General features: G+C 46.3%; 1 protein-coding gene across 1 annotated transcript in view; it reads left to right on the top strand.

The window, feature by feature from the left end:
* KSR1 (kinase suppressor of ras 1) overlaps positions 1 to 18,905 on the top strand; it is a 218,096-nt gene that overhangs the window by 96,692 nt on the left and 102,499 nt on the right.

The raw sequence follows: 18,905 nt of genomic DNA, 5'->3' as shown, positions 1-18,905 counted from the left end.
GTGATGTTTTAATGTTTGCAAAGCATTTTACAGAGGAGACTCCATTTGAATCTACAACCACTCTGTGAGATCAAGTATTTGTCCCCATTTTGCAGTTGGGGAAACTGAGGCTGAGATTTACATGGGGATACATTTTGTAAGTATCCAAGGACCCAAGTTTTTGACCGTCTTCATTTTGCTATGCTGTCCTTGAGCAAGAACTCAGCAGCAAATACATCATGGATGGGACCAATGATATGTCATACAGCAAAGATTCCACAGTTGTAAACCCATGGAATTAAAAGAGTAAGTTGTTGTTTAGCTGTGTCCAGCTCTTCATGACCCCACAGACCATAGCATGCCAGCCCCTTCTCTCCTCCACTATCTCTCAAAGCCTCTCCAAGTTCATGTTACCCCAAGTCTGATAAAATACCTATCACCAAGCCTTATGCCTTGATTCATATCTGGGCTCCCATCTATAAAGGACTCACATGACACATCAAAGATACAATTGTAGAAATTTGATGATAGGCTTGCTCTAACAAGCACTAATTAAACATCTGGGCGAGTTCCGTCCTGAACCTGTTTCTTCATCCATAAAATGGGGATGATAATACCCACATCCCTCCTTCACAGAATGGCCATGAGGAGCTAATGATATCTGTGAAACCTTTGAAACCTTGGGAGATCATTGCTCAAAGGTCTGTTGAGTTCTGCCATTATTGATCTAGTCCCAAGTGCCCCTGAGAGCCTCGCTGTGAGTGGTGGGGTTGACTTGAGGTCCAGGGCTCTTCTCAGCACAACAGAGGTGTCTCCAAGGCATTGAGTCCCAAGTTATTTCATATGACTGGTTGTTTTGTGGAGCGGACCCCTTCCCACTTCTGTGGGAAGCCATGGAAACAGTGTTGAGGTCATTAATATGGACCATCTTTTATCTCTTTTAAAAAGCAGTTTAAAAAATATCTCTTGATGAGTGTCACTGAGATAGACATGATGGTATCTGCCTGAAGCTTGTCTGCTTTCTTGTGAAAACCCAGAGAGGTTGGGAGAACCAAGTGGTAGAAGAAGCCTCTGGATCTTAATGAGTCAAAGGAATGGAGGGGAAAATGAGAGATGGGTGATCCCAAGGTGTCTGGGGCGTATGTGTTATTGGGTAGAGTAGTTGGTACAAGTCAGTCATTGGCTGGCTGGGGACAAGCAGGAGAAGCTTCCCGTGTTCTCACTACCTAGTGGGGGTGGGGTCTGGTGGAGGTGCTGTGGCCTTGCTGTGGTCCCTGGTTCTTCTCTGGGTCAAGGCTCCTGCTATTGCCACGATATCTGCTTGGGAACTTGACTTTCTATAACAATTGTGTTTATAGAATGCTTGACTCACCCTGTTATGGCAATCACACCAGGGTTTTCTGGGCACCTGTGATTTTATTTGGGTGGTGAACTCCTGGTGTGAAAACTCCTTCCATAGAGGCATGTCGGTAAAGTTGGAAGGCACTTCAGGGGACATCTAGCTCACTTCTTTCACTTTACAGATGAGGAAAATGAGGCTCAGAGGGATTAAGTGACTTACCCAAGGTCACACAGCTGGTATCTAAGGCAGGATTTGAATCTAGATCATCTTGACTCCTGAGTCCTGTGTGTTCTTTGCAGCATAACCCAAAGAGAAAGAGGCAAATTTAATGGAAAGACCATGGAATCCGTGTTGAAAAGGACGTTGGTGACCATTGAGTCTAGTCCTCTCATTTTACAAGTAAGAAAATTTTTGTCCAGAGGTGTCAAGAGACTTGCCCATTATCCCAAAGTGAGGAAGGTACATTGTCAGCATTCAAACCCAGGTCTTCTGCCCTACAGCTTCTATCTTTTCTGATTCACCATGAGACCTGGGGAGCCCTGGGGTCTAATCCTGGCTTTGCTGTAAACCAGCTCTTTGGCTTCAGGCAAACCACTTTGCCTGTGGCCCTCAGTCACCCTCTTGTAGAAAGAGGGCTTTGGATTGGCTATTCCATTGGTTTCTGAGGTCTCTTCTAGCCCTGACATTCTGTGGCTTTAAATGAAGATGATGGGACTTTGATTTTAACACTTGGCTTTTTTCTTGTTTATGATCACTTAATGCTTATTCTGTCTCCTCTGCTAGACTAGAAAGTCTGTGAGGCCAGGCACCATATCTTATATTCTTCGTCTTTTCCTAGTGCCATTAATCCTGCGTTGGGTTAGGGCTGGGATTTAACAAATGTTGTTGGATTGGTAAGATTCCTTTCTCCTCTTCTCCCTCCCTTGCATTGAAGATCTGACCCTGGAGAGCAGGGTTGGCTTAAAAGGGGGAGGAAGGACTCCCTGCCTTGCTGGTCCGAGAGTCATCCTTGCCAGTTGAGAGGCAGAATACAAAGGATAGCGGACTGTGAGTCAGGGTGGTTGTTGCCTGATTTTCATTCTCAAAGAGGACCGTGACATCAGAAAGGTGATGCCATGATATGCAAGTGAATTGAATTTAAGTGAGGCAGGGCTGTGCGAAGTCACCAGCCTCACTTTCTCCTCTGGAGCCATCTTGGTCCAATGGTGAGATACAGATGAGGATGACTAGAGATGACCCCTGTGAGTCAGGGAGACCCTGGCTTGACACCTGCCTCTGTTTCCTCACCTGTAAAATAGGGTTAAAACTACTTGTACAACCAATAGGGGTTGTCTTGAGTCTTAAAAAGATCCTTATGGCACTGCCAAGACTCACTAGTACAACTTTCTCCCTCCTACGGATGGGGAGCGGAGGTTTGTACAGAGTACCTCTCAGCACAGGACTTCCTGGTTTATCATCTTTTGACACAGACTTCCTTTTGTAGTTTCCAGCTTGTAGAGGAAACTCTCTCTGGCTGAAAGACCTTCAGGGTTAGGAATTCCCCAGGTTTTTCTTTTCTTTTTAAAAGATCTTTTCAAGGTTATTCTGCTTTGACAGCTCATTTCAGCCATAGAGAAACATGCATAGGAAAGTTAAACAACTCACCCAAGGTCAAATTTACCAGAGATGGTAAATAGCAGAGCTGGCATCTGACCCCGTGCCCTCTGACCCCAAGCCACTGTCCTATACTGGTCTTCATCTCAATTCAATGGCGTGTTTCTGGAGTCTAGAATGTTTCTAGTCTAGCAGAGGAGGCAGAAAAAGCAGGGTCACACCAGGAACTGGTAGCGAAGAAAAGAATCTAAACCCAGGTTCACGGTACCCTAAAGGTATTGTGTTTTGAGGTTTTTCCCCCCTACTCTGATGCACTGCCTCTTTGGCCCTGGTTACTTGCCACCTTCTCCAAGGAGCTTGCTCTGATTTCTCTAGGCCACAGTAGTGTTCTGCCTTTCTCTACTTTTCATAGACCTCATAGAGGCAGCATCTTAAACCATATGATTATATTTTTAATTATACCATGGCTGTATTGCAGTGGGACGTTTCATGTGGTCATAGATACAGAAATAGGGTCCCTCCTCCAACTCAAGGCATATGGTCAGCACTGAGGTCAATCACGCAAGGTTTATTAGGGCCACATGCAGCATCTACACCTGACTTCTCATACTCCATGGTCCAGCCCAACTGTTGCTCACACACACACCATTCCCGTGTCCCATATCTGAACCATCGCACAGGTTACCCCTGTACCTAGACTATGTCTCCCTCTCAGCTGAAAGGATCAAAGAACCAGACATTTAGAGGTAGAAGGGACCCAAGCTGACCTCAAATCCAACCTCCTTATTTTATGGAGATATTTAGTGACTTGTCTAACAAGTAGGTACCTGAGGTTGGATTTGAACCTGGCTCTTCCTGATTCCATCTGTTCCTCCTCTTAAAAGTCCTGGTTTTCTTCAAAGCTCATCTCAAGAGCCATCTCCTAACAAGTCTTTTCTGATTCCACTCTCCACCCAGCTACCAGCATCTGTTCGCCTGACGCACTTTTTTTTTTAGGGAGTTGGGGTTTAAGTGACTTCCCCAGGGTCACACAGCTAGTAAGTGTCAAGTGTTTGGTCTGAGGCTGGATTTGAACTCAGGTCCTCCTGACTTCAGGGCCGGTGCTCTATCTACTGTGCTACCGAGCTGTCCCCTGATACACTTTTAGAAAGAGGCTTGTACTTACTTTGCATTTGTTTTGTATATATTACATGTGTACTTGGAGTGTTTTCTGATAGAATGTAAGCTCCTTGAAGGCAGGATAGTTTTAGTTTTGGTTTTGTATCCCCTGCAGTCAGTGCCTAATAAAATGCCTGCTGATTGCTCCCCTTCGGGGGCATTTGAGACTGAGAGGGAAAGGGAAATTATTTCTCAATGCCTACTGGAGGACTCTTCTGTCCCCGTGCATCCCTGACTCTGTTTCAGAATAGTGTTTTGACCCTAACTTTGGGTTTTGCAATACCACACGGTCCCTACCTCGTTAGGGGTCAAAGCCGAACCTTTCCAGATGTGGTTGTTACATATTCTCCATGAGAAAGTCTGGCCTTGTGGTCTTGTGTGGACTTGTTTGTTTGTGTTTGAAGCTTTCCAACTGTGACTTTGACGTCACAGCTAGAAGGCGAGCGGGTGTCTCGGGAGGGACAGCTGGTTAGTTGGACTCTTTGTGCAGATGCAGGACTCTGGCAGGCATCCCTGGAGGAGTTTTAAGTGGGAGGTAAGAAAATGGACTCGAATGATGGAATCCAAGGTTTAGCAGTGGTTTGGGGTGGAAGGTCCTGGTTTCCTTCTCATCTCAGCCTTCCTTCTCTCCACGTGCTCAGCTGCCCTGCCCACAGCGGCCTGTGTCTTGGAGGGAATGGTGGTCAGCTCTCAGGCAGGAGACATTGTAAACATGCAGGAATCTGGCCAGCAGCTTCTCCTGGCCCAGTGTTTGTGGTCTTCTGGTCAACCCCACGTCTCTGTGTTGATTTCTCAGTTGCGTCACAAAACCCAGAAGGTCTCCTAAGATTCTCAGAAAGGTTTTGCAACAAGTTGGCCTTGACTAAAAAAAACAAAACAAAACAGAAACTTGAATCTGCCAACAGGAATTCATAAAACCAAAAGTCAGCCTCGGGGTGTGGGGGTGGGGAAGGGTAAGTTGAACATTTTTGAGTAAGGTAAAGAATTAAAATGTAGTATAGTGGATGAAATTGTAGATTTGGAGTTAGGTTTCAGATCTTGCCTGATACTTACTAGCTGTGTGATCTGGGATAAATCACTTTACCTCTCTGAATCTCTGTGTTCTCATCTGTAAAATGGGACAGCTAGATGGCACAGTGGAGAGAGTGCCAGACCTGGAATCAAGAAGACTTTTCTTCCTGAGTTCAAATCAGGCCTCAGATACTTACTAGCTATGTGACCTTGGGCAAGTCACTTAGCCCTGCTTGCCTCAGTTTCCTTAAATGTCAAATGAGCTAGTGAAGGAAATGACAAACCACTCCAGTATCTTTGCCAAGAAAACCCCAAATGGGGTCATGGACAGTCTGACACGACTGAAATGACCACACAACCCCAAAATGGGGCTCATGAGTCCTAGAGGACGTACCTCACAGGGAATGCTGTGGGGGCACAGATGAGGTAATGCTCCTAACACACTTTAGAAACTTAAAAGCATTCTGTCCATTAGCCTAAGGGAAGGAGGGAACTGTAAATTGTCTCTTGTGTCTCTGAATTTCTGAGGGGCAGGTTTAGAGAAAGTCTAAGGGAAAAATTCCAAGTGACTTCTAAGTTTCCTCCATTTCCAATAATGTGTACAGTGGGGTGGGGTGGGGTGGGGTTAGCAAAGAGAAATTGATGTAGAGGATTATGGGAAACCACCTTTATGAAGAAAGGTAAAAGGAAATGGTATCTTATGGCCACACATCTAGCAGCAGAGGCCATGTAGTTCCAACCCCGTCATTTTACAGATTGGGAAACTGAGGCCCAAGGCAGTAAAATGACTTACCTAGGATCATACAGCTGTTGTTGTTCAGTTGTTTTCAGTCATATCTGACTCTTCGTGACCCCATTTGAGGTTTTCTTGGCAGAGATCCTGGAGTGGTTTGCCATTTCCTTCTCCAGCTCATTTGACAAATGAGGAAACTGAGGCAAACAGGGTGAAGTGACTTGCCCAGGGTCACACGGCTAGTGAGTGTCTGAGGCCTGATTTGAACTTGGGAAGATGAGTCTTCCTGCCTCCAGTCCCAGTCTCTATTCCCTGACCATACAGGTAATAACCATCAGAGGCAGGGTTTGAATTCTGTTCCTCCTACTCCAGAGCTACCACCCCCCATACTCAAATCACAGACTCCTACAACATAACAAGATGTAGGTCCAAGTTGGAAGGTGTCTCAGCAACCATCTGTTCTTGATGAAGAGTCCCTGACCAAATGATTTTGACTTGGCCTAAAGAAGAAATTCGCTACCTTCCAGGCCAGCCTGTTCCACTTCTGAGCAGCTTTGATTATTAGGATATTTTTCCGTATGTTGAACCTAAATCTGCCTCCTGGTAACCCCTCCTGTGTCCCTGCCCCAGCTCCACATCCTGCCCTCTGGGACCGTGAAGAACAAGGTAAATTAATTCCAGGGATGCTGTAATACCTGCCCAACAGAGCTGTGCTCCACCTCAGATATAAAGTGCTTTGCCAACCTCCAAGTCCCATATAAATGTCTGTTGTTTTTTATGGTTATATGGTCAGGTCAGCCGGGGACCCTCATTGGAGAGCCGCAGAGCCTCCTCTAGAGGTTTGCATCTCAGCACGTGTGGCTTCATCCCTCTGAGGTCTCGGGTGCCCGGATCAGCCGGGGACTGTCATGGGAGAGCTTCTAGCCGCAGGAGCCTGCCTTTACTGTAAGAGGTCCTGGACCTCTCCGCCCCAAATTACAGGAAACTCTTATTAAAGTCTCCATGATTTATTCTCTGAGACTCAAACCAGTTCTCCAAGTTTCAAATGTGTCCCTCAAGACTCAGAGCTGTGGGGGAGTGGGAAGAGAGGTTGGAGAGAGGGAGAGAAAGAGAGAGAGAGAGAGAGAGAGAGACAGAGAGAGAGAGAGAGACAGAGAGAGAGAGAGAGAGAGAGAGAGACAGAGACAGAACCCACTCCTTCCTAAAATGGTCATTCTGGGGTGGGAATTACCTCTTAGGACAGGGGGAGCCTCAGGGCCAGGATTTCTCCAGGGTTCTTCGTGGCAGTGGGAGAGAAGGAATTTGAAGAACAGCCAGGATCATTTGAAGGCCAGGCCCTGGACCCCAAATCCGGCCCCCCCCCACTATGTCATGCCCCATCTCTGGAGGCATCCCAGCCAGGGTTCCCCTTGGTTTGGACAGAGGACTGAGCCCTCGCCCTCTCTGTGCTCTGATGTGGAGCCCATGTCTCATTTTCATCTTGACAGAATTTTGACCTACCCCTAGGAATTTCTTTATCTGGTTAACTTTCAGCGCTGGGAGCCTCTGTCCCCATACCAGCCAGTCACCTTGACCTACCAGACATGTCTCCTTGATGGTCTCTTCGTGCCCTAGGGTGGTTCACACAGGCTGGCCATGGAGTCAGGACAAATTTCTGCCCTCCCGGGTCCTGCTCACTCTGAATCTTGGACTCTGCTGCTGACCCACGACCTATATGACTTTGGACAAACTGTTCTCTTTGGGACTGTCTCTTCAGCTGCAGGATGAGACGATGGTGGGGCTGGGTGATGCTAAAGGACCCTCCCAGCTCCAAATCCCGTGATCTTTGGGGGGTGCCTAGTCAAAGTAACCTTCTCTAGCCCAGAGCCTGACCCACAGAGCAGCCACCTTACATCTGCCACAATAGCAGATGTGGAATTTATGCACATTCATTCAGCTCTGACAGTAATTTCTGAAATCATTTCAGTGACTCACACAGATTCAAGGGCAGAGACTTAAAATGTTTTTTTTTAATTGATACTTTTGTTTTTACATCACTTCCAGGTCCAGATATGTTCTTGCCACCCCCGCCATCCATTGACCCATCCCCAGTGACAAGGAATTAAAAAAGAAAGGGTTAAAAAGCAGATCCCTGAAAGCATCACCTGTGTTTGATAGCATATGTAATATTCTGCACCCATGGGCCCCCACCTCTGGAAAGAAGCAAGGGAGAGGTGCATTTTCTCAGTTCTTCCCCAGGACCACGCTTAGTAGGGATTGTTTTTCATTTTGTCTTTGTCGTTCAGCATAGTGGAGAGAGCTGGGTTCTAGTCCCACTTCAAACACATTCCGTGTCACCTTGGACAAATCATTTCATGACTCAGTTTCTTCATCTATAAAATAGGGGTACTAATAGTACCTACCTCACAACGCTTTTGTGAGGATCCAATGAGGTGGCATTTGTGAAGTGTTTGGTGCAGTGCCTGGCACGTAGTAGGTGTGTTTCTTAATCCCTTCATACCCCATCCCTGAATAAGTTATTTCGCCTCAGTGGGCCTCAGTTTCTTCATCTATAAAATGAGGGCGTTGGACTAGATGCCCTCTAATAACCTTTCAGCTGTCAGTCTATATTGAACTGAATTGGTTGGAATTGAATTCAGGAGAATCGGCGAGCGCTGTAGAAAGTAAGCTGACTCAGCAGTGGAAGCTGTTTGAGCTGAGTCTAAGCAACATCGACCCAGGGTGTGGATGTTTCTGCTGCCAGAAGGTGTTCTGCAGGCCAAGTGAACAGGGACCACGCATGCATCAGTCCTCACCAAATCCAGTGCTCTGAGCTCACGGGAAATTTCTGTCTGGCCTCTTAAAGAGACTGCAGTGTTCTGGCTTCTTCTACGTTTCGTTTCCCCTTTTTCTTCCTTCCCATGAATTTGTCTAGAATGTCAGGAATTGGGGTTGTCCTGGCCGAGTCCCATGACCTGTCCACTTCGAGGGGTTGGGGTGTGCTGGAGTCTGATTTACCTTCCCAAAGCCTGGGCCCTGGTCCTGGAGATGTGCGCTCGCTCTCTCTCTCTCTCTCTCTCTCTCTCTCTCTCTCTCTCTCTCCCCCTCTCTCTCTCTCCCTTTCCCCTTCTGTCTCTTCTTTCTCTCTTCCTCCCTCCTTCTCTCCTACTCCTTCCCTCTCCCCTTCTTTTTTCTCTCTGCTTCCTTTTGCTCCCTCCCTCTCTCTCCCTCTCCCCCTCCCTCCCCTCTCCCCTTCTCTCTTTTTTATCTCTTCCTCCTTCTCTCTCGCTCCCTCACTCTGCCTCTTCCTCTCCCCCTCTCTCTCCCTCCCTCCCCTCTCCCCTTCTCTCTTTTTTCTCTCTTCCTCCCTCTCTCTCGCTCCCTCACTCTGCCTCTTCCTCTCCCCCCACTCCCTCCCCTCTTCCCTTCTCTTTTTTTCTCTTTTCCTCCCTCTCTCTGTTGTTTGAGGCGGGTAAAGCATAGAGCCGGGCTTGGTTGGTTTTGTCTCTCTCCTGGTCGATAATATTACCTTTAAGATCAAATATAAACTTCTGTGTTTGGCATTTAAAGCTCTTCCCAACCTGACACCATTCCAGTTTTCTGCCCTTGTTATACAATACTACCCTTCACGAGTCCTACCGTCCTGGTGTTCTTAACATTCCTAGCATATGGCCCTCTTTCCCACCGCTGTGTCTTTGCAGTGTCTGTGCCCTATGCCTACAGTGCCCTCCCTCTTCACCTCTGTCTCTTGGAATCCCTGATTTTCTCCAAAGCTCAGCTTAAAAGCCATCTTCTGTGAGAGGTATTCCTGGGCCCCTCAGCTACTCGCACAGACCTCCCTTCCCCAAGGTTACCCGGTATCTGCTTGGTCTGTGTTATGTGTGTGTTTATGTTGTCTCTGCTATTAAAACGCAAGCTTCTTCCAGGAAAACACTCGATGTGATGTCTACATCTGAATGTATAATGTGAATGTTGTGAAATGATAAAGACCAAGTTGAGCTCCAAAGAGGAGGCATAAAAAGATTCCTCCTCCTACTCTTTTGCAGAGGTGGAGGTCCAGGGATGTGAAAATTCATAGAACATCAGTTTTGTTTTTTGGGTTTTTTTTTTGATATGTTGATAGGTTTTCGGTTTTGCTGAATTCACTCTCTCTCTCTCTCTCCTCTCTCCCCTTCTCTTTCTTTTTCTCTCTTTTTCCCTCTCTCCCTCTCCTCCCTTTACCTTCCTCTCCCTTTTACTCCCCCACTCTCCCCTCTCCCTCTCCCCTTCTCTTTTTTTCTCTCTTGCTCCCTCACTCTGTTTCTTCCTCTCTTTCCCTCTCCCCTTCTCTCTTTTTCTCTCTTCCTCCCTCTCTCCCTCTCCTTCTCCCTTTCTCTTCCTCTTGCCTTTCCTCCCCCGCCCTCCCCATCTCTCTTCCCTTCTCTCATTTTTCTCTCTTCCTCCCTCCTTCTCTCCCTCTCTCTTTCTCTCTTTTTTCTCTCTTCCTCCTTCTCTCGCTCCCCCACTCTGTCTCTCCCTCCCCTCCCCTCTCCTCTTCTATCTTTTTTCTCTCTTCCTCCCTCTCTCCCTCCCTCCCCTGCCCCCTCTCTCTTTCTCCCCTCCTCAGAATCTTTGGGAGGAAGGAGCAGTAGGAGCACAGGGAGCAGTGTAGGTGATGCTAAAAACAAGATCTCAATGCCCATTTTTTTTTGAGAATGGAGGTTTTTTGAGGGCAGAAACTGTTTTGCTTTTGTCTTTGTTTCCAGAGCCTGGCATAGGGCAGGTGCTAGTCCAGCCTCTTTATTTAATAGAGAAGGACATGGAGGACTAGAGAGGAATGTGATTCACCCAAAGGCCCCCCGGAAGCTGTGGTAGAGCCTTTGATTTGAATCCAGGCCTTGGGCTTTCAAATCCGCTTCTTGGGAGCAGCTGCGTGGTGCTGTGGATAGACCACTGGCCCTGGAATCAGCAGGACCTGAGTTAAAATCCAGTCTCAGATACTAGCTGGCTGTGTGACCCTGGGCAAGTCACTTAACTCTGATTGCCTCAAAAAAAAAACAAAAAAGAAATCCAATTCTTCCTCCTTACCCCTGTCCCCCAACACACGTACACTTTGCAGATTTGGCTGAATGCTGTCTTTCAGAGGGCCAAAGGCTGTGGGGGTGAGCAGCACACTTTCCTGGTCTGTGAAGTAGGCCCATCTTGGCTTCATGTTCTAAGCAGAGTCTTATCGAAAGGGTGAAGGGGCCCTTCCTGATTTGGGTGTTTGTTCTGACTTGAATCAGCTTCCTGCCTATCCCTCTAGGCCCGGCTGGAACAGCCAGTTGGTACATTTGGGCTAAGACTGATCCTGCTGCCAGATTAGCAGTGTGCGTGCAAGTCTGGGCAGCCTGTGTTTCCAGAGTTGGTGAGGGATCATTTCTGGTCACGTCCTTGTAGGTGCCAAGTGGAAAGAAGTCTTCCCAGACTCCTCTGAGTCCATTCTTTTCACCGCTTCTCATGTTCTTCCACATCTTCAGCGTTCTGTCACATTCACATGACATCAGTCATTCCCCATTTGGTAGGCATCCGTTGCTTTACCATGACAGAAACCGCTTCAGTAAATATTTTATTATTATTATTAATTGTTATTTAGTCATTTCAGACATGTCCAATTCTTTGTGACCCCATTTGGGGTTTTCTTGGCAAAGAAAGTAGTTTGCCATTTCCTTCTCCAGCTTATTTTACAAATGAGGAAACTGAGGCAAATGGGGTTAAGTGACTTGCCCAAGGTCACACAGCTTGGAAGAGTCTGAGGCCAAATTTGAATTCAGATCTTCCTGACTCCAGGCCGGGCACTCTGTATGCTATAGTGCCACCAAGTTGCCTCAAATAATAATAGTAATAATAGCTAATATTTATATAGTGCCTACTGTGTTAGGTATTGCATTAAATGCTTTACAATTTTTCTCCCATTTGATCCTAACAACAACCCTGGGAGGTAGGTATTATTGTTATTGTCCCTATTTTAGAGTTGAGGAAACTGAGGCAGACAGGTTAAGTGACTTGACTAAAGTCACACATTAAGTATCTGAATCTGGATTTGAACTCAGGTCCAGAGCTCTATCCATAGTACCACCCAGCTTCTTCCTTGTGTGCATAAAAGTCCTTTTTTTCCTCTCTCTGATCCCTTTGGGTCATAGGCTTAGTAGTGGAGGCTCTGTGGTTCAGTCTTAGATCTGGCACCAAATGTATGGCCTTGGAGAGGTAATTTCTCTTGGGGTTTCATGCACCTCCTTTGTAAATTGAAGGTGGCTGCAAATTGAGGACTGCCAGGAGCCGTGACCCTGTGCTCCTTCCTTGGATAGATGGGGCATCACAAGGGGAAGTCAGAGAGAATAGCGTCCACTTCCCTTACCCCTGGGGCCAAACCTGAATTTGAGCTTTGAAGGCTTGAAGATGAAGTTAGGGAGGGGGATATGTCTTCTGAGCATATGCTCTACACATGTTTCCCCCAACAGAACAAAATTCCCTAGAGATCAGGGACTGTATCTATTTTGCCTTTGTATCCCGGGCACCAAGCAGAGCGCCAGTGAGATAGGAAATGCTTAATAAATGCTTGTTGGGATTGATTGGAGGCCAGGTAATAAGTCTCACTTTTCCCCATCTGTGAAATGGGAATGTTAACTGAATGCCTATTCCCATCACTATTTCAGGAGTAGCTTAGAATAATCTAGAAGGCTTGCTCATGTGTGCCTGGGTTTCTTTGTAATAATAGGAATATTGTGGAATAAATAATATTATAGGAATAGAAATTTTATACATAATATATACACACACATATGTGTAGCTATAGATATATGTATTATATATGAATTATATAAAAAAGTCCATTTACATTGACACAGTCATTTTATCTGTTAACTTTCTTGGCTCTGCATCAGTTCATGTAAATCTCCTGATGCTTCTCTAAGATCGCCATATTGGTCACTTCTTACAACAGTCGTATTCCATTGCATTTATGGACTGCCGTGTGTTTTGGAATTTCTTAATTGGTAGCGCCTGCTTTGTTTCCAAATCTTTGCTGTTGGGTTCCCTTTCACAACCAGAACACAATGTAATGAGGTTGGATCTTTAGGAAGACGTGATGATTTTCCAATCTGGGGCTTTGGTGGGCCATGAGCCACAAGAGGGTTATTACCCTTCAGGACAAGGTTGGGTTATGGAGTCTAGACATGGGAGAGACCTTGGAGATGATCCCGTTTCAAAGTTCTGAACCTTGAATCTGTGACTTTCCCCCCCCCCCGAATATTTAACAACTGTATTTTAATATAATTAATTTCCTTTTTAACCTACTGTTTATTTTATTATGTGGAAAGAGGGCCAAAGGCTTCTGCACACTGACAGAGGTCCATGACACACACACAAAAATGTCAAAAGCCCCTGAACTGGTCCAAGCCCCTCATTTTGAGAGGAGTAAACAGAGGCCCAGAGAGATTAAATGATTTGCCCCAGGTCTCACAGGTGTTGAGGGTCAGGGTCAGGATCTGAACCCATGACTTGTGACTCCCAATACAGAGCTAGGAGGGACCTGAGAGGCCATCAACTAGTCCAACTGCCTCATGTTACAGATGAATAAACTGATACCTGAGGCTGAGTGACTTCCCTAAGGTCACACAGTTTAAATAAAGTCAGAGGTAGAATCTGAACTCAGTTCCTCTGACTCCAATGTCCCAGCTCATTTCACTGTAACACACATTCTTTCCATCCCTGGCACTGCAGAATTTGAATAGATGCACTGTGGTCAGGAGTCGGGGTCTGCCTGGTTCCTGAATCTCCATTTATTTTATTTTTTTTCTATTCTAAAAGAAAAAAAAGACTAAGTTCTGTGGGGGAGAGAAAATGCTGCTGGGTGTTAAATTTCCTTCTGGAGGGCACTTTGGATTTACCGTCATGCCCCTCTGTGTCTCCACCACAGCATGGTAAAATTAAAAGAAAAAAAACCTATTAAAAAATTTGGATTTGTGAGCTGCATCTCTCCTGAATCTGCTGACTGTTTGCTCCATCCTCTGAGAATGAGACATTTCCTGCCTTTTTAAATACCAGAAGATATCCCAGTTCTGGTGAGTCATTCCATCTTCATAAGTTTCATGAGCTTACGGCTGTCAGGTTGTCAGAAGCCTCTTGGTTGTGGGCCAGCTCTGACCCAGCCAGAAGTGGTTTCTACACTGTTAGCTGTGTGCGGTACTGATTACCTGTGCCAGCTCTGTGCATGTAGCCCGTCCTACCCTCTGGGACTCCCTTTAAAACGGAATCTTTACTATGTGTGATGAATTCTTAACAAATATAATAGTTTTTTTTCTTTGCCAGACTTGCTCAGCTTTTTAAGTAGCGCCAGGTTCTGACTTGGCACTAACCCCTGCCCTGTCTTGGCATCTTCATCCACTTTGCTCCTTTGCATGCCTGTGTATATTTGCATATGTAAATAAGACTCCCTCTTTGTGCACGATCTACTGTCAGAAAATGCAAGATTCTGATTCTGGTCTATTTAGTTTAGCTAATCTTGATGTTAGCCAGAAAGGTCCAGCAACCTTTTAGGAGACCAGCCTCGGAGTGGGTTGGGTTCCACGTTCTCCAAAAGGAAGACTCAGTGGAGAATTTGGTATATGATAAGTCAGCAGTGGTGCTTTTACCCCCCGAGTACGTATATACATACACACTCACACATGTCCGTACACATGCACGAACACACAAGCATGTATGTAGGTACACATGCATGCATGTATATATTCAAGTTGTGAGGGACCCTGCCAAGACTTCAGCCCGTCAGACGTCCCCACTTCTGTTGACTTATGGGGGAATGAATGATGCTATCAGCAGGAATCTGGGCTCTATCTCTAGAGGGGGTTTGAAGGAATTTTGGCTAGGAAACTGATGGAGTTGGGTGCCCAGGTGGTGTTTTCGCTTCTTCTTCCTGCCGGTGGTTGTGACAGAAGAAGAGAAAGCAGTAGATAGGGAGGGAACAGCTGGCAATATAAATGGTGGGGAAGAGAAGGATTTGGTTTCCTGGAACCCGGCCTGTCGTTCCAGAATGATGGGCAAGGAACGAAGTGTGCCTGCCTCCCCTGCTTGTGATAAAGAGTGTCATCATGAGATCGTGGCTTTAGAATTGGAAGGCATCTTCCCAACCAGCTCCTTTACTTTACAGGTGAAGAAACTGTGGTCCAGAAAAATGATGAGACTTGTCTAAGGTCACACACGAGTTGTAAGTTATTGGTATATGTGTTGTACTCCTCTACTTCTTGACATCCTAGCTGTATGACCCTGGACAAGTCACTTAACCATGTTTGCCTCAGTTTCCTCATCTGTGAAATGAGGAGATGGCAAACCACTCTAGTATCTGTGCCAAGAAAACCCTAAATGGGGTCACAAAGTGTTGGACGCAACTGAAATGATTGAACAACAAACAAAAATTAGACAGTGAGCTCCATAAATGACCATATCTTGTTATTCTTTTTCTGTTTAGTCAGGTTAAGGACCAAATCATGGGCCTTTGTAGATTCCCTAGCATCTAACACAGCAGCCCAGGATATGGTGCAAAGAACACTGCTTATGGAGGCAAAGCCCTGGGTTCAAATCCCGGCTTTGTGACTTGCGTGCCATTTGGTTATGAGCTGGCCAGGTCAGCTCTTTAGGTCCTGGATTCCCTCTCTGAAATGAGAGGCTTGAGCCAGATGTGAGCCAGATAATAAGCCCCTGCAGCTTTATCCTATAAGCCTGGGCTGCTCTGGAGTATATAATAGATGCATTGTAAGTATTTGCTGAAGTATACCAAGAAGCAAGATGCTCAATTTTGAGAGGACTGAAGGAAAAACAAGCCCAAATAAAACTGGAAGTGTACGTACCCTTTCCCACCCCTGCTTTTCTTTGAAGTAGCAAAGACCTGGATTCAAAACATGCCATAGATTGGGGAATGGCTGGATAAAGTGTGGCACATAGCTATGATGCTGTAAGAGACAGACCCCCGTGGGAAGACTTAGGAGAACAGGTACTAAGTGAGGTCAGCAGACCCAGGCAAATAGTAAACAGCATTGTAAATGGAATGCACTTTACAGTCCAGCCACGATGGACTTTTTGTTCTTCTTGGCATATGACACGCCCATCTCCTAGCTCCAGGCCTTTGCACCCGCGGTGCCCCATGCCTGGAATGCTCTCCCTCTTTACTTTTGCTTCCTGCCTTCCCTAACCCTTCTTAATCCCAGTGCCCTCCCCTCTGTTAATAATTTCCTATTTCTCCTGTATAGAGCTTGCTTTGTATATATTTGTCTGCATGTTCTCTCCCCCATTTGATTGCAGGTTCTTTGTAGGGTCTGTGTTTTGTCTTTTGTATCCCCAGTGCATAGGTGATGAGGTGGGACATTACAGATACGGAATGCTAAATACAATTTTTTTTTTTGGTCAGTCAGCAAACATTAAGTACATTCTCCGTGTCAGGCACCATGCTAAATCCTGGGGAATCATCACACTTGGTTTGTGTATTAGTTGGATTTGTTGAGATTTTTCCCTTTTTCTTTTTTGTTACAAGATGGCTCTTGAGAAGGAATTTATTAGTAAAAAGATAGTAATACTGCTTTAAAAACACCCGGGAGGTGTGAAAGTTAGAGGTCAGGCAGGGATGTTGTAGAAGAAATCCCAGAAGTTGTGGAAAGCTGGACGGAATGACCTCTCACTTGCTTTCAGTTCCAAGATGGTGAGTTTGTGCGAGAGGCATCGGGGATTGGGCGCTTAGAGCAGCTCCAGCCAGGCCGGCAGCCACCTGGGAACACAGAGGAGAAGCCGCGCTCAGACCCCGCGCTCAGGTTCATATTCCACTAGGGCAGGTGTCTGTGGGCCGCGGCCGGCCATAGTCTCACGGCTGGCTGCATAGGGAGCAGTTAGTTAGGTAAGCCATTCATCCTGTGGGGAGATGGCAGAGAAATCTGTTCTGCGCTCTTGTTCGCCACCAAGGGCGAGGGCAAGTTAGCAAACTCAGAAGTGTTTGCAAAATCAAACAGACAAAGAAACAAAAAACATCCCTCCCTCCAGCGGAGGACCAAATGCTGGGTCTTGGACTTCATCTGCAGCCCAGGAGAGCATCCCGTGAGGAGGCCCGGGAAAGAAAGACCTGATTTAGAGGGTTGAAGAAAAGAGCGACTAAGAGAAGTTTGAGGGTTTCCTTTCCCTTATTTCTGGAGGATTCCAGGAAACTTCTGTCTGTCCAGGCTGTGCTTCCTAGAGATGGGGTGTTATCAATTAGGATCACCTGAGAAAGATTCTTCCAAGCCAGGGATTCTCCATGCGTTGAGGATGTGACATTTGACTCCTGGAGTCAGCGGTATGGCCTAGCCATGAAAACTCCTAGATGAGATTGTTGGCAAGTGATCTATCTGCTTGATCTCAGGAGAATTAGAATTCTAGCGGATAATAAAATAATCACCATTGCCTGTTGCTACTAAGAAAATCTTGGCCATGTGTTACTCTTGTGATGTATATTAAGAGACTTCATCTATATCCTCCACCTGACTGGGTGGTTTGTAGTGTGAATCCCAAACTCTATCCCAGAGGAAAACTGCCCTTGAGTTGAGTGGTTTTTTTAATGGGTCTCTGACAGGGGGAATGTGGACTTGAATGTGAGGCTGCTCCTTTGCCAGAGGTCAAGGGAAGGGCCTAGCAAGGGGACGTCGAGTTGATTCCAGCTGTGATTCTAAGAGGGTACAGCTCAGCCAGGCAGAGGGCAGAGTCTCCATGGTCCTCTTCTGTTCTGACATCCTCTGGTTCTATGATTTGCATGAGTTCTTGGGAGAACCTGGACTTGCCTGAGGTCATTTGGTCCTGCATCCTGCCACCAAGACAGGTTGCCCTCCAAGCATCATAGATGTGAGGGTTTCTACCAGCTAATGGAGGAATTGTACGGAGTCAATAAACTGCTGTGTAACAAGCACCTGCCATCTTTAAAGCAATATGTCAATGTGTAGTGGTGGTGGTGGTGCTAGTAGTAGGAGTAGGAGTAGTGGTGGTGGTGGTGGTGGTGGTGGTGGTAGGAGTAGGAGGAGTCGTGGTGGTGGTAGTAGGAATAGGAGTAGGAGGAGTAGTGGTAGTAGGAGGAGTCATGGTGGTGGTGGTGGTAGTAGGAGGAGGAGGAGAAGGAGTAGTAGTAGGAGGAGGAGGAGTGGTGGTGGTAGTAGTAGTAGGAGGAGGAGAAGGAGTAGTGGTAGTAGTAGGAGTAGTGATGGTGGTAGTAGTAGTAGTAGTAGTGGTAGTAGTAGTAGTAATGACTCAAGCCAGTGACCCCTGGTCACTTACTAAAAGTCTTTTCTTCTGTCCAATCCAAATCTCTTTTTCTCTGGCTGTTTGAACTTATTTCAGCCTCTTGGGTAACGGTGGTGAAGAGCAGGCAGGTGGCTTAACATTTTTTTTTTATTGACATCTTTCGTCTTTATATCATCCTCATTTCTGAATGTATCTCTTCTGCCTGCCCCACCCAGCAAGTCAGCCCTTGTAACGAAAAAACACCCCAAACAACCCCCCCAACCAACAACAAAAAACAAACCCAAAAAACTTATTAATTGGAAAAAATTATGAATCTAAATTTTGAAAAAGAATGAGATATTAGCTTAGAAAATGACTTGGGTGAGGAAGAAGCGGCGTGTTAGTACCCACGAGCGGCTCCGAGGCACCGCGTGCTTTCCTGGCAACAAAGCAGAGCGCGACAAGTGTAAAAATAAGAGAGAAAGAGAAGGGACAAGACAGAAAGGCAGTATATGCAGCGTTCCACACCCATAGCCCCCCACTTCTTCAGTGAAGGCGGAGGCATATTTCCGAGCAAGGTTGGGCCTTCTGCCCTTGGTGACCCTTCAGAGAGCGTGTAGTCTTCCTCCCCATGTTTCTCATCTCCCCCACCACCTCGAACTTTTTGTTTTTTAAAGTCATGGTAGAACTGGATGAAGTGGGAGCTGGGTTCAGATCCCAGCTCTTCCACTTAGACCTTTGTATCTGTACATTTGAACACTGAGGGGCTGGACTAGCTGTTCCCACAAATCCCTTCTATCTCTAAATTTGTTTAGAAGATACTGGGTGGAGCAGTGTTGGACCTGTCTGGAGGATCTGCGTTCA

Source organism: Phascolarctos cinereus, unplaced genomic scaffold, assembly GCF_003287225.1.
Source record: "Phascolarctos cinereus isolate Bilbo 61053 unplaced genomic scaffold, phaCin_HiC Scaffold_5;HRSCAF=322, whole genome shotgun sequence".
Classification (NCBI taxonomy): Eukaryota; Metazoa; Chordata; class Mammalia; order Diprotodontia; family Phascolarctidae; genus Phascolarctos; species Phascolarctos cinereus.
The sequence above is the reverse complement of the archived record's forward strand: the minus strand, read 5'-3'. Positions and strand labels throughout refer to the sequence as shown.